This window comes from Pygoscelis adeliae, unplaced genomic scaffold (assembly GCF_000699105.1).
Source record: "Pygoscelis adeliae isolate BGI_AS28 unplaced genomic scaffold, ASM69910v1 Scaffold69, whole genome shotgun sequence".
Taxonomy (NCBI): domain Eukaryota; kingdom Metazoa; phylum Chordata; class Aves; order Sphenisciformes; family Spheniscidae; genus Pygoscelis; species Pygoscelis adeliae.
In genome coordinates, this window is record NW_008825619.1 from 2,395,247 (window position 1) to 2,410,512 (window position 15,266).

Below are 15,266 nucleotides of genomic sequence, written 5' to 3' on the forward strand. Positions count from 1 at the left end.
TTTGAAGTAAATCTGCTGATGGAGCAACTTCTCTGTGGTGGTAACGCTAAGAGGAGAAAACCAAACATCAGCAATGTGCATGATTTTCCAAGAGAGAGGACGTTTCATCGTGGCTGACCGCCTACAGTCAAGAGGAAAGTGTCAGAAATACTGCAAGACCTGATCACAGTATCTCTTTAATAGTCGCATACCAAGAACTCCTAATCCTAACTAGAATCTAAAATACAAAAAAGAATCAGACCTTTGAGATTCATGAGGCAAGTGTGATACGCCAAACTGAAAATTATGTTTTATGAGCTGTAATCACCGTTTGTTTGAAAACTGTAGATGAAACCTCAAAACCATGGTATAGATACCAATTTAAGGGACTTCCAACACCACGTGTTAAGTGTAGACTTCTACCCGGATGAGCCACAGGCTCCTCAGAAGTCGCATGACCACAGCCCTCACCTCCCACCTGGGGCTGAGGATCAGTGTAGAGGGCTGTTCTCACAGAGCACTGAAAAACCTCATGTGGCGACAGCAAGAGTTGTCCTACCTCCAGACTCGGTGGTAAGCCAGAGGCAGGTCCTCACTGACTCCTAGGTCAAATACAGCCTGCAGCCCAGAGTGGGACCACTCAAAGTTAGTGGACTATCACGACTGACAGTACACAAGCTCTTTCTGTTTCCTAACACCATGGGTAGAAGCACAGAACTACTGGAAGACTGTAATTTGTTTTAGACTATAATCAGCTTGCTTATAATTGGCATGGTGAAATAAAAACTTATACTTGGCCATAGAAGCTTTTAACTAAGCCCCATTGAACCCACTGAGAGATAGCTACCTAAATCATAGAATGGTTTGGGTTGGAAGGGACCTTTCAAGAACATCTAGTCCAACCCCCTTGCCATGGGAAGGGACATCTTTCACTAGATTAGGTTGCTCAAAGCACCGTCCAGCCCACAATGCTTTTGTGTTTCTGAGCCCAAACACCATTTGCACTCCAGCACCTGAACAGCAGATGCTGTGTGCTGAGGACACCTCGTACCACAAAAGGAACTTTTCCTGTTCCCAAGAAAAGAAGGCAGTCTGCTACTCAACTGCAGTCAGACTGTATTAGTACTAGATCTTTGTATTAATATTCCCCAATAAACTGCCACTTACAGAGTTCAGTATGCCATAACAGTTGTTAATAGGATTCCTTTTATTTTCTTCACTAGTATTTACACACTAATTCTCAGTCCTGCTGCTGAAGAGCTATATAGTTTTCCTCCCAGTACGTATTTGAAATTTTGCTGAAAATCTTTGGCCTCTCTGCATACAAGATGTAGTCTACCTAGTAATAATAGTATCTACAATCACACTAAAAATAGAGAATATGTTAGCCTTTATCAACTGGAAAATCTTATCAGCACATTTTGAGCTAGGCTTCCATTGCGAAAATTGTTATACAAGGTTGTACAATCTGACCAGGTACTCTACCTCCCATCATACAAAGTCTCTACTTAACACGGCAGATGCAGACTGATTAGGAAGCCTGAAAATCAAATGCAAATACGAGGCATCAACTACGGTTCCTGTAAGACGTGGAGGAGACATTTCAAAATTAAACATTTGATGCAAAATACCTGTGAAGGGGTTTCAAACCACCTCAGTTTGAAACCATCCCAGGGACCTCCATCTGGGAAAAAAAGCATCAATCTCTTCACTGCACACAAAAATTATTTTATTTTAGTAGAAGTGCTATAGAGAACACATAAAAATTTGGCAAACATCAGGTACCTAAAGGTGGATGTACTGGACCCAGTCCCAACTTTCAAGTAAAACATTTTAGCTTTTAAAGCTTTTCTAAGAGTGGCATTCCTTGGCAGAGAGGTCGTGACTGAGAACAGATCCGCCTCTTAAGTCTTGCGCTTGGATCAAACTGACCTAGTATTATTTTAGCACATTATGACAATTTCAAACTAGCATAAGGTCTTCAAACATCAAAATCCACTTAACCTAAACTTTTTTTCTCTGTTTTAAACAAGAGATAGTAAAAAAACAAAACAGTACCAGGGATGTTTTACAAAAAGACATAAAACTTATCCACACTACAATCCTGGAAGAATACAGTGATTACAAAAAGGTTCAGACAGAGAATCTCACTAACACATCAGTGAACCCAATTCACATGAGGACTACAGGAGAAATAGAAAGTTGGAAGACGACTCCCTGATGGTAGCTATTAAGGTTATATTTTCAGCTATCTCAAAGGGGACCGGCTGAATCTTATTTTGCGAGAGTGGTTCTGGACATAATGGAAATGTTATGTTACGACTCTGTTTTGAGTGTGACAGCTTAGAGTTACAAGAAACACTGCTGTGTATCCTACTAAATGAAATAAAAAATATGTGTTCAGAGACTCAAAAGTGCAAGCAACTTTAGTCCATCATTTCATTCTTCCGTATGATTAATGTGTTAAAAATAAAAACAGATATTGTGAACCGAACTAGGAGTCATTCCATTTTCATTCAATCTTTCTTCCTTTCTACCTCAGTTCTGCAAGCCGAGGTCAAAGTTTACATCTTGAGACACAAGCAGCTTCACTCTCCTGCGGTTGGAATTTAATAAGCCTGACACAGGAGTTACTTCACTGGGGTGTGCTTAGTTCCACTGCAACAGCACTTGCAAAAGACAGGCTGGCAAAGTACATGCTCAACAGACAGATAAGAGGAGGGTTTTTACTTTATTTCCAAAAATAGCCCCAACTTCCTTCCCTCCAACCAAAAACTAAAGAAGGAAAAAAAAAACACCAAACAAACCTCCAGTAGCCTTTCTCTCACTACTCAGAATCAGGTACAAATCTATTGAAATCAATTAAGTCACAATGGTACAAGCAAGAGACAATCAAGCTCACAGTTTCTGAATATAAATATTTTAGGTAAGGTACGCATTTCCAATTCCACAGTAACTAACCTGAAATTAGATTTACAACAAAAATTTCTTTGCTCCATAGCAACAATTTGCTATCATTCTGCTTGTAAATGGGAAAACTGTTTTTGAAGGTGCATTGCAGGCAGCTTCATAGTTAGAAAGAGGCGAGAAGTTTAAGGAAATTAGGAAAAAAATTAGTCTCTCTGATTAACACCTGACAAGGTGTGGCAAAAATAATAGCTAGAAACCGTTAATATAAGCATGACTTATGCAACTATATATAGTAACTATGAAAACGATTATGAACGGCCATATTCAGCAGTATCCAAACAGGTCTGACACACAAAATCTAGAATGAAGCAGAAGTTACTAACACCTGAATATGAAATAAGTCTGAAAAATGCCATTTGTAACAGACACTATTCAATAAATAGCTTCCCTGACCCCATTCTGGTAATTTTCTTTTGTTTGATCTAAAATCAAGCTTACAATCAGCAAAGTAAAAAGTGTCTGCTTCATTTATTGAATACACTGAACTGAGCCACTTGAACTTAAATGACTTTTAGACAAAAAGATGAAGTCCTAAGGCTATACCTTTTGACCCTTATGTTTTGAAACTGTTAGAAGGACTACCATGTCCTAGGCATATAGTTAAAGCTGCGTATCCAGTTAAACAGGGTAACTTACGTGTTTCCTAAATGTAAGGAAAAAGAATTAGAAGGTACACAAGTTGCAGTAATAATTAAACAGCTGAAAAGAGCAAAACGCACCATAGGCCACATCTTTCTAACAGCCTCCGGACAGTAGTTTTCAAAAAGATTGAAGACTTTGCACAAAAATGCAAATCTGATATTCCATAAACAAGCTGAAGAGCCTTTTGTTTTTTTCTGTTGTCTGAAAAGCAAATCTAACGATTAATGTAAGAATCAAATCGTATGAGATGTTGCAATCAAAGAAAACAGAGCTGAACGCTGTTGAACATGGCCGCAGTCTACCCTCTAAAGTGTAAAGGGCAGCTTTAGTCACTGAGCTTGTCATAAACAAAGAGGTTGGAGGTTTTTTTCTTGTGTTAGGTTGACACAGTTCGTGGCAGTGTTGCTACAGGGCTGTCAGTCTGTCATTATTTCTGTTATGAACTTATATTTTCTAGAGCTTTAAAACTTTGCCAGTAACAAATAAATAAAATGAAATTATACAAGAATTAAAGCTGTTTTGTTCAGGAAAGGGATTTCTTCTGACAGAACCCTCTACCTTATTATTATTAATTATAGAAAATCTAGCATGTCTCTTGAGAATTTAACTCCCTCCCATGGAGCATCAGAGGAGCTTAAGTAGGTCTTGAATGGGAAATGGGAAGCATCTACATTGTCAGTACTGAAGCCATTAAAATGCATCATCATGACTCTGTGAAAAAAATAATTTCCTTGGTAGTCTATAATTGTCTCAAAGGCTCCATTATAGACAATTCAAGTGGGTAATACATTTTTCAAACTTAGACTACCATTAAGTACAGTTATACAATACCTGTAATCATTGATCTTTGTAAACTATTTTGTTGAATATTTGATTTATGCTTCTGGGTCTATACTATCGATAAAAACTTTCATAGCTTGGAGCAAAGGAGTAGGTACTGTTATTTCAACAGAACTGTAGGATTTTGTAACATCTGTGTCAACTCCTTTAGTTCTATCCATGGAAAGAGCGGTATCTGTAAGGTACACCTTATTACACTTCTGATATGGTACAACACCTATGTATTGGGCACCTTGTAACCACTCATGAGTATAAATATAATCTTTCTGAATGATGTATTTCCATGCTGCGCTCATCTCTAAAAAAAGAATGGCATGAAAGAACAAGGTTTTGGGGAAAAGTTATTGATGAGCACTATCAAATCAGCTGCCAAGCCAAGAAGACTCAGGTAAGATGAGGATTTCAAGGCTTTAGTGAGCACAATTTCTAGGAGAATCAGATCAAATCTCAGTTGGGCCTAAACTTACAGTATTTTTTTTCAAAAGCAACTCTCTTTTTCATCCACAGCACCAGACGACTGCTTTAAAGTAACAGGAGGAGAGAAGAAAGGTAAATGTAGGATCCAACCCAGAAAGAATGAATGGGTACTGGAAGTATTTTTCTTACGTTAACTCTTTTGAGATATACTTAGGAATAATGTTAGAACATCAATGAAACATAATTTCTTGCACATACAATTAAAATATAAAACAGAGAACTGAAGCTCATAATTTCAGTATGCAAGATACTATGAAGAGAAAGGTAACTACCTACTGAAGAGTACACATAGGAAAAAAAGTATTCTGTCTTCCTTTTCTTTATATACAAATACAGAAACATTTGGGTCAAACAGGAGTATTTGTTTTAGTCCCCTGAAAGCTGCAATTATAACAGAAGGAAGAAAAAGAAAACATGAATCTATTCCACGCTGAACTACAGTATTAGAAAAGGGAATGGATGAAGAGGCGAATAACTTCCATGGTTTTGCTATAAATCTTAGGCTATGGCTTTTCTTTTCCTCTCTTAGTAGAAACTTCTAAGAACATACAGCCATTTCTCAATTAACCAGGGAAATGAGGAGATGAAAAACACACTAGCACACAATTTAATCTTGTATTACTGCCTGGGGGAGAGGCGGGGGGAAACACAGGAAGATTTATGTAGAGAGCAGCTTTAACCAGTATAATGCAGACAGGTACCAGCTACAGATCCTGAAATGCCAACTCTTAAAGCCAAGAGCTTTGATTAAGCAAAAACAAGGCCTAGTTAATTCATAAACCATATAATCCGGTTTTATTGTTAACTCTCCGTTATGCAAAAACTTCAGTGAAATTTTGACATATTTTTAAGGCATTTTTCTTTTGGCAACTTCAGAGTTACTGAAAAGCCGCTCATTATCTTAATAGTTATTTTAAATGGAAGAAATCTTGTCCTTTTGGATACATACACCCACATGAAAAGACATCCCCTGTATCTCTAAAGCTTCATCCAGGAATTGTAGGGGTTTGTAGAGCACTGGAAATTTCCAAACTGAAAGAAAGAATATTATTTGAAAGACTCTGAAGTCTGTAAAATAAACAGATATCCAGAAAAAAAAAAAAGCATATACAGAAAGCCTAATACTATAACGAACACTTCACAGACTTTCTCCTATTTATGAAATATATTTGAGATAAAAGCAATACTAACATAATATATCCAAGGAATGATACCCAAGGAATGATAACTGCAGAATTTAGAGCATAGTATTAGAAAAACCTTAACAACAAAAATAAGCATAAAAGAAGAAAATTCCTACTGCTATGACACTTCCCAAGATGCCATCAAATTTCAGAAGTTTTCTCAGAGACCAAGATGCCACATAAAGACTGCTATACAAAGTATATTTGTATATACGCGTAAGTATTGGGATATATTCTTACATGTTGTTAACACTGCCATTAATAAGTACAGTTACTTCTGTAGGTCCAACATATACATTTCGGAAATCATAGACTATTTCTAAACCTTGGGACACAGAAGCACTCAGGCCATATGTTATCTCAAATCTTGTCCCAACATATGTGTAGACTGCCTCCTCTCTCCACCATCCTGCTTTCCATAGGAAAAGGATGGTCTGGACAGCAGTCATGGTGCTACAGCAGACTCCAGAAAGCTCTCCTCTCACGGCAGTTCAGGGACCAGCCTGGACAGGGGAGGTTGTGTGTGACAGATCACAGCCACCCAGAAATTCTGCAGTGGTATAGTGTGAAGTTTTTAGGAGATGCAGCTGTTTCTAAAGGCATGAAGATTCAGGTAATAGGCAGCTAAAAAACATGTCAGAAGTTCTTTAAAACTCTGAATACAATTAGCAGGTGAAACCAAAACCTTTTTTGTTTTTTAATCTGTAAGAGAGAACTCTAGGGGTTTTTTAATGAAAAAAAAGTGGTAGAACTGGCATAGTACAACAAGTGGTACAAAGATGCAAAACTTTTTTTTTTTTTAACTTAACCCTTAGAACCTAGAACTTCAATTTTATCTTGTTATTCTACAGTGTTTCCAAGTGCATACACTAATTACCTGCTCTCTGTAACAAGTTCCAAAAGAGGAAAGGGGAATAGTTCACTTCCTTTTTGAAAAAGGCAAAGCCATGATAAACAGTAAACTATGCAAAGTCAATGGCGAGTCAGACATTTTCAGAAACTAAATTTTGCAATACTGTACAATTTGCAATCAACTGCCACATAAAAAGTTCTAGAACACACAAAACCAGAATAGCAACATTACTTCTTGCTCTTTACTCTTAGATGTCTTCATTCATGGAAAATGAAGACGTTCAAATTAAAAATGGGAGAAGGGTAAATATCACAAACATATGATCTACAACAATAATAACAAAGCAAGTTATTAGGCAGCGGAGTAACAATTCGATATACTACAATACCTTAGTGGCCCAAATATTTTCATTTTCCTGAAATATGTTCCCCATGAAACACTGTTTTTAATTTTTAAAGACTAGAAATTTATTGCATTGTGATACACTCTTTGTGGCTCCATCTCCCCTGAGCCACAAAGCAAAGAATGTTTTGTTAGTCCAATAGTAATATAATGCTAGAGAGGATTCAGTCCTAGCATAAAAAGATTCACCATTTCACATGGTTTAACTTTTTGCAGTGACGGTCTTGTAGCAGAATGATGACATTATCCAAGGTGATGTCACTTTACAGACATACATGGGTCTACTCTTTTGCCCTGAAGAGACGGGTCAAAGGAGCTTTTTGTATGTAAATTACAAAAACAAAAAAAATCTTTACCACTGAACAATTTATTCAAATGAAATGGTCTCAGTGTACTCATGCTCCACCTTAAACCCATCAATTTCTCCCACTTCAGCCCTTCTGATACACTATAATCCCATTTTTTTTCATTAAACACATATTATCTTTCATTCCATTCTTCTTCCAGTGTTAGTGCAAAGTTTTTCCTCTTCCTCAGAAATGTTACCAAATGAACCCCAGTACCAGGGTCAAACTCATAAAACATCCCAATCTAACAAAGACACTTCTTCTCATGACTGGTCAGTAATCAAATAAGGGTCTATTAGTTTGAATACATACTCTGTTGCAGTTTATATTACACCCAAATGGACCGATTAAAGCAGAACCCAATTTCAAAGACATAATGCTCAAAAAGATGCCCTAACATGAGCGGGCAATTTGCAGTATATGGCAGCACTGTGAAAGAGAACCTGAGTGAACTAATATTTATGCACAGCAGACAATCAATGCCCAGGGGTGAACAAGAGGGCTGAGCTGTTTGGCAGCAAACCAAATCAGTTCAGCACCCACAAGCACAGGACTGATGGAAAGGACGAGCGCGTATCTATCCTTCGGAGAGCAAAGGTTACACAGGGGCTGCGGGAACTATTACACCAGCTCAGAGAACATGTATTACTGAGCTGGGAGAATGAGACACTGTATAAAGATGTACATATTATACAATGATAAAGGTTATGAGTAAATTCCTAAGGATGTTAGATAGAAAGACTGGGCTGAAAACTAATAAACTGGACTTTCCTCTCAGTTGTCTTGCGTTCTACTGGGACAAACTGAACATGAAACTTGCCCAAAAGAACCACACACAGGCACAGCAGAGGCGAAAATTAACAGCAGAGGGAAAAAGTAATATATGGAGTGCTGATACATAACTGGTACCCAAAGAAAAGCTTTCAAGAACTAGAAATAAACCTGTTTCATCAGAGACACACAGTCTACTAGAAATAGGACTTATCTGACAAATTTTACAAAAATACTTCATATACCTCAAAAGGGAAGGAGGAAGAAAAGTAAGAATACATTTTAAAAAGAAACCAGCCATTATATATAACAACAGCAAAACCATACTTGGGAAAAAGCAGTGTCCACTTAGATGCAAGTTTTTCCAAATTACAGCACCAGATTTATTGCCAAACTACTACGGAAAATGGTATTTATTATAAGAGAAATTAAAAATTAATAAAAGCTGCACAAGAACAAAAAGCATATATAGAGACAGCAAACATTGATACTGTCAATAGGTGTGCAACCCTTCAAGAAGCAAAATATCAAAAAAAAAAAAAGTTGTCAGCCATCAAAAAGAGCCACAAGAAACAGAGACAAGCATTCCTTACTGGTTATTGAAGGAAAGGAAGTCAAAAGCGAGATATATAAAAATCCTGATAGTGGTTGGCAGTACCTCAATGGACTTTGGGCAGAACACTGGTTTTATTATTAAGGCGGAGGAAAAGGATAAATCAAGGTCAGGAGGCTCTGTCAGAATCATTAAAAGATACAAAACCAATCCTGGTTAAATGCTCCTCGGCAGTCTTGTGAAAGAAATTAGGATCAATACAGAGAGGTACAGAAACACATAACAGAAGCAGCAACAATCACTAGCAGTCTCTACGTTGTGCAAAAGAAAATCAGTTGTCCATAACGAAAGCAATAGATATCAAGTTTGAAGGGAGAAGATATTTAGCTTAATTGCTTTTGTGTTTTTAATTAACATAGTTCCTGGTCTTTAAAAGAGCAATGATCATGCTGTGAAAATTATCATCACCATTAAGGTCTATTCCCAATAAAATAAATAAATAAAAGAAGTAAAAAATCTGTTAAAAATAATAACAATGAACAGCCACCCCCCAACATTAGAAGTATAAATGCCAGTATTCAAGAATAAGATTGTCTCTTGGAGAAAATATACTAGCAGAACTCACAGAACAGAATTTTGTTGGTAAACTGTCCTACCCAGCAAATTAAGGTGTCCTTAAAAATTCCACTGTCAAGAGTTCAATTAGCCAACTCACAAGGCTACATGAATGAATTACAACTACTCAGAACAAGAGCTGCAGAGTTGGGCCCAAGATGGCATACAGTGGAACTACTGCCAGTATGCAGAATAATAAATCCAGGGTTGTTAATGTTGTTTTTCTTCTTAAGTAAAAAGAAAATTGGAATGCAGCAGCTGGAAATAGTATTATAAGGGAAAACTCTATGCAGCATTTCTTTGTGTGAAATTCTGTTCCATTATGACACCTTATTATTTACATTCAAAGCAAAATAATTGGAACTTCATACACAAAACCGCATACGTAACCAACAAATATAAAACCTTATTGTCTACAGATTGGAAAATCTGCATTTAGGCACAGAAAGAAACTAGTTTTTATAAATGGTCAAACTGCTGTGTTCATCTTTAAAATCACTAAACAGAACCTTTAGACTCCCAGCACCTTCAAAACACACCTCTCCACTTGCTAAAGGCCCTCTATACAATTGAATGTGTGTAACAGTCAGTAAACAAAAGCCACGTTATTAACAGTGGAAATCTGAAATCTTGGGATTCATTTACTTAGCATGTGGGGTTTTTTTTCTTTTAAAACCAAATGCTTTGGGTGTGGTGCAACTAATAAATAAATAAGCACCAAAAATGCATTGCCTTTGTGTGTAATTTATGTGCAATATTAAAATCAAATCATGGATCTTTCAACTTGGGAGCATTCCTCTGTTAATTCCCCAGGGAGAAAAAAAGATCATTGCTAATGCTGCCCATGACATTTTGAAATGTGGTAACCATTACAGGAATGAAAAAAATACCTGTTCTACAGATGCTTAGTTCAAAGCTCCGATTCTGGATTATTCTAACCACAAACCACAGGTAACCATGTGGACAATCTGCAAATAGGTAAGTACGTTTGTTATGTCCTTGCCAAAATTGTCCTTGCTGTTAAATTAAAATGTTAGCTTTCAAGCATATGACAAACCTTATTTATTCTATTTATAGTTAGTTAATTCTTAATGAGGAGCTTTTTTAGCTCCAAATTTTTGGAGCAAATTTTCTCCAAAATTTGCTCATAAAGCATCTATGAGGTATTTTAATCTAATAATATCCTTAATCTCTCTGTTTTTGCAACAAGATACAAGTATAGAACATAGGGGCAAGACAGTATTTGTTTCCTTCTTTGTTCCCCAAAATCAGATGGAAATAGAGAATGACAAGAAAGTAAGTTTCCACTACCTAGAAGCAGAAAACAGGCTTACAAGATTGCCAATTTATAGCCTAAAAAGATTAATTCGTGCACTTAAGCCATAACAGAGGACAATCTAGAGAGGACTGATGTTTAGTTGAATTGGTGCTATTTGCTCTAATGCAGAAGAAATAGGAAGCTGTTTTAACCTCCCATTCACACTGTAAAATAAAGGAAGCATACACATAAGCAAACTCCAGCATAAAACCCTTACCAGTTTTCTTGTAACAGCAATCTCCTAGGCAACTTGTGCAATGAAATGAAAGTAAGAGTACATTTTTGACTTCTGACCTTGTGACAATGGGTAGGTAACACTGGGGAGAAAGAAAATATGCCAAAACTCTTCTGAATTTCACAACACTGCAATGAATTTAACTGCAAGTTAATTTGTTCTATACTATAGACCGGAGATTACCTGTATGATGAGCCATGCAGGAGTTGCTTAGAAGTGGCACACAAGAACCAGCAGTCTTCTCCACACAAAGGAGACAGCAGCTGCAAAAGCAGCAACTTCTGATCCCAGTTGCCTAAACTACTTCTTGCCCCTCTGCGAATGGTCAGAACAAGCTGGCATACCTGTGCCTGTACAGTCCAACGTGACTTTGAGTTATGGTGAAAGTATCTTGCAAAACTAAGCTGCTTTAGAAACCATCTCTCTTTTAGATCTACTTGAATATGCTGACTTACCTTATGTAAAGATGCTGTTTCAGAACACTAAGGGACACCGGCAAGGACAATAATTTACATTAAACGGTCACTACTCTTAACAAAAATTTAAACAAAAATAAATACATGACTAACCTTTCTATACTAAAGCGTCACGTTCTCTGCATGTTAAAGCTTTAGTTCAGCTTTAAGCACAATGCTAAGAAACATCTTATCTTTGCAGCAGTTGTCCTAAATTCACTTGTCAGTTAAGAAAGGTTAATGTTATACACACAAGCTTGTACAGAATGTAATTTCTAATTTTCACCCCCCTACAAGTATAGGTACAGATGAACAAAGGCAACATTCAATCCTATCTGTGTTCTGGTGGTGGGGCAGCAATTGGCTACAATTACATAACAAAACCACTTGTCATAGCTCAAAATACAACCTAGGCAGTAAGTTGAGAAGATAGATCCTAGGGGGCATTACTGTAGTTGTATATTTTGTACAAATTCAACAGATTTTTCCTTCTGTACCTTCAGTGTTGGTTTTGTATGTTTTCACAATATGCTAAAATGCCAAGATCAGATATTGAACAGTACAACTATAACAAAAGCATTTATTTAGGTATCAAAGATTTCTAGCTTGTTTTTTTATTTTTTATTTTAGCTAGCTAACCCTGTACTGTGTGCGTCAGATAAGTGCACACGTAAGTTTAACAGTTTTAATGATACTACATACTAGCGGTTAGAATGGTAGTCTTCTGTAGAAAAAGACTAAAGCATTTTAAGAAAAAGCAATCTACTGTACAAGTTCTGAGCATTTATTGTTATGATTTGCTGTAGGAAAACAAGTAGAAATTTAACGCTATAAAGTGTTGGTTTGAAAAATAAATAAATAAGTGTAAAAAGTGCAGTAGTACACCAAAAATTAAAATCTAGTTATTCCTTTTCCTCTGGTTTATACTACACAGTCAAGTGAGCACCACTTATAAACTACGTTAACTAAATCTTGCTGCATATGTATAATAAAGCAGGATGTAACTGTAATACACTAGCACAAAGGCTGTTTTTTCTATTACAGCTGGAGTTTCCTACAAAAAAAAAGTCCTTCAATTAATTTTATCTATTAAATAACAAGCTGTCTAGAGGTGCTGTTCACATATTTTGCTTACTAAATGCAAGCACTATTTTCCAGTGTGCTAATTTCCTGGCAACCAGAATAACAGACAAAAAACCTAAGATTTCATCCAACAGCTCAAAGGAAAGAGGAGGTAATCCAAAAGGAGAAAACTCCCAAAGAAGGGTGAACCGCATTGATTGTAAGTGCTGAAAAAAGGGTGCAGATAACACTTCAAATAACGATACAGAAGGACTCGGAATGAAGTACTTCCACTGGCAGTTCAGGGGCAAGAACTTCCCTATTGAAGGTAAGCTCATATATATCAAGGTGGGACTCAAGGACAACTTAATCAGTCTCAATTATTTTAAAGAGATGGGGGAGATAAAGTCACATAAGATTGGGCTCAGCAGCGCTTTCACATAGCCCAGTGTGAGCCACCAAAGCATATGAATGCAGGTTCTATAAGGTAACACTTGGATTGTTTCCAAAGTCAAGAACCTTGTAAGTGCCTGAGACCTCACTTAAGGATTTTACACTCACAGTTGTGAAGTATTCAGGAATATTTTGCAAATCTTCCTACCAGAAGATATCCTATCTTCTTTAATTAGAAGCAAGTATGTGTGAGCTATAGAAAGCAAGTTCACAGCACATTACATTAGATCAATTTAATGTTCAATTTTTCATCATTTATAGATCAATTAATATTTGTTCTATAAAATTGGCAAGGTTTAGATGAAAACTTCCAAAACCAGTCACATACATTTTCACACACTACCTTGTTGTGAAAATTATTGCAATACCTAAAGCTTCAGATTCTGAAAAATGCAGCCAGCTATGGAGGTACATTAAAAAGTTACAAAACTGTAGTTACAGATATTCAATACCGAAAATTTTGTTTGTGCGCTTTCAAAAGAAGTAATTTTATGCAGATTTCTATAGCTTCTAGAAATATGTACGTAATTCATTTTATCATCTTCGATAAGCACTATGTGACACATTAAAATTTTTGTAAGAAAATTAAAGACAAGGATCTTATTTCTCATATAGGTTTACATCAATATAACCATTTGTCTCATTCAGAAGATTTACAGCAGACGGGTTGGGCAAAAAGCATCTAACCTGTGTTCCCCTTATTTCATTCCTTCCCCAAAATTATTCCAAATTTCTTGAAACATTTAGGAATCTTGGGGAAGTCCAAGCAGTCTCCTGACTGCCTTTTTGCCTCCTAAGGGTCACAACTCATCATGAAACAAAGAGGTTCACGAAAAACTATGTTAAATTTGTGACAGAACTCAAAGTATTTAGAGGCTGAAACATACTACAAGTCCTCTGAAAGGAAGTGTATGTTATGAAAATCGACAAGGTGGTGTCCCTTTTATGCCCCTGTACTAGAAGACACTTAAGAGTATATTCAGTTTAATTTTATATATAATTATGGCTTTCATCACAGCTGAAAGATTACCGAAATATAACACATTCTTGCTATGCAACTTTTTTAAATAGAAGAAATCACATCCACATTGTAGCATAACAGTAACTAGGGGAACGGAAACACAACACAAAGACTATTTATCAGCGCAAAGGATGCCTCATAGATAGTGATAAAAATAAATTATACCAGCATGCATAAACTCTTCATGTAAGTATATTTTATATATAAGCACACAAAATGCCATAATTTATGTCTGCTATTTTATTTGAATCCAGAAAGTGACAAAGTATTTCTCTGGAGCTGTACTTTACAACAGATAAATTTAATAACAGCAAGGAGTAGGTTTATACCTTGAGTGTCTCAATCTTGGCAGACTTACATCCAAGAATTATGGATCCTTTATAATTACTTTCCCAGTATGAGGTACAGTTCATAATCTAGAGTATTTTTAATGCTTCTTCACTGTATGAACCCCAGGAGTTTGGAGAACTAAACATGACACAGAAGCTCAATTTGTATTGGTTTTGCCTGTTTGGAATGTTACAGAAAGGCAATTTCTAAATATAGACAGGATAGCATCTGAGAAAAATGTCTTTAAGTTCCTAGAATACTGTCCAAAGCTAAAGTACCTATCCTGTAAATACCTGTGCATAATAAATTCACTTAAAACTGATACAGAAATCTTACGTATCCATACGAATGCCTAAATATTTATATTGCTTACCTAGACTGTCCTGCACAGATGAGTATCCTCTGTGAAGCAGATTTCCAAATTATGATAAAAAGAAGTAGTAACTAAAAAAGCTTTCCTGAAACTTCTAAATAAGAATGAAATTAAATAATTGATTCTGGATTAAAAACAAAACAAAACAAAACACAACCCCAGGCTATTTGAGACTCCAGTAGTGAAACTGAAAACGAAACTGAAATAACTCACTTAATCACTGTTTTGTGTAGCATATTGAGAGTGCAGATGAAACAAACACAAACCAAAGGCTCTAAAATGCTTGAAATTATTCATGATAGTGTGAGTAAAGTCGTTTTTGTTTTAAACCACGATAACTGAATTGGCTTCACCTGTTGTAGGCGTGAAGGAGGGAAAAGTGCACA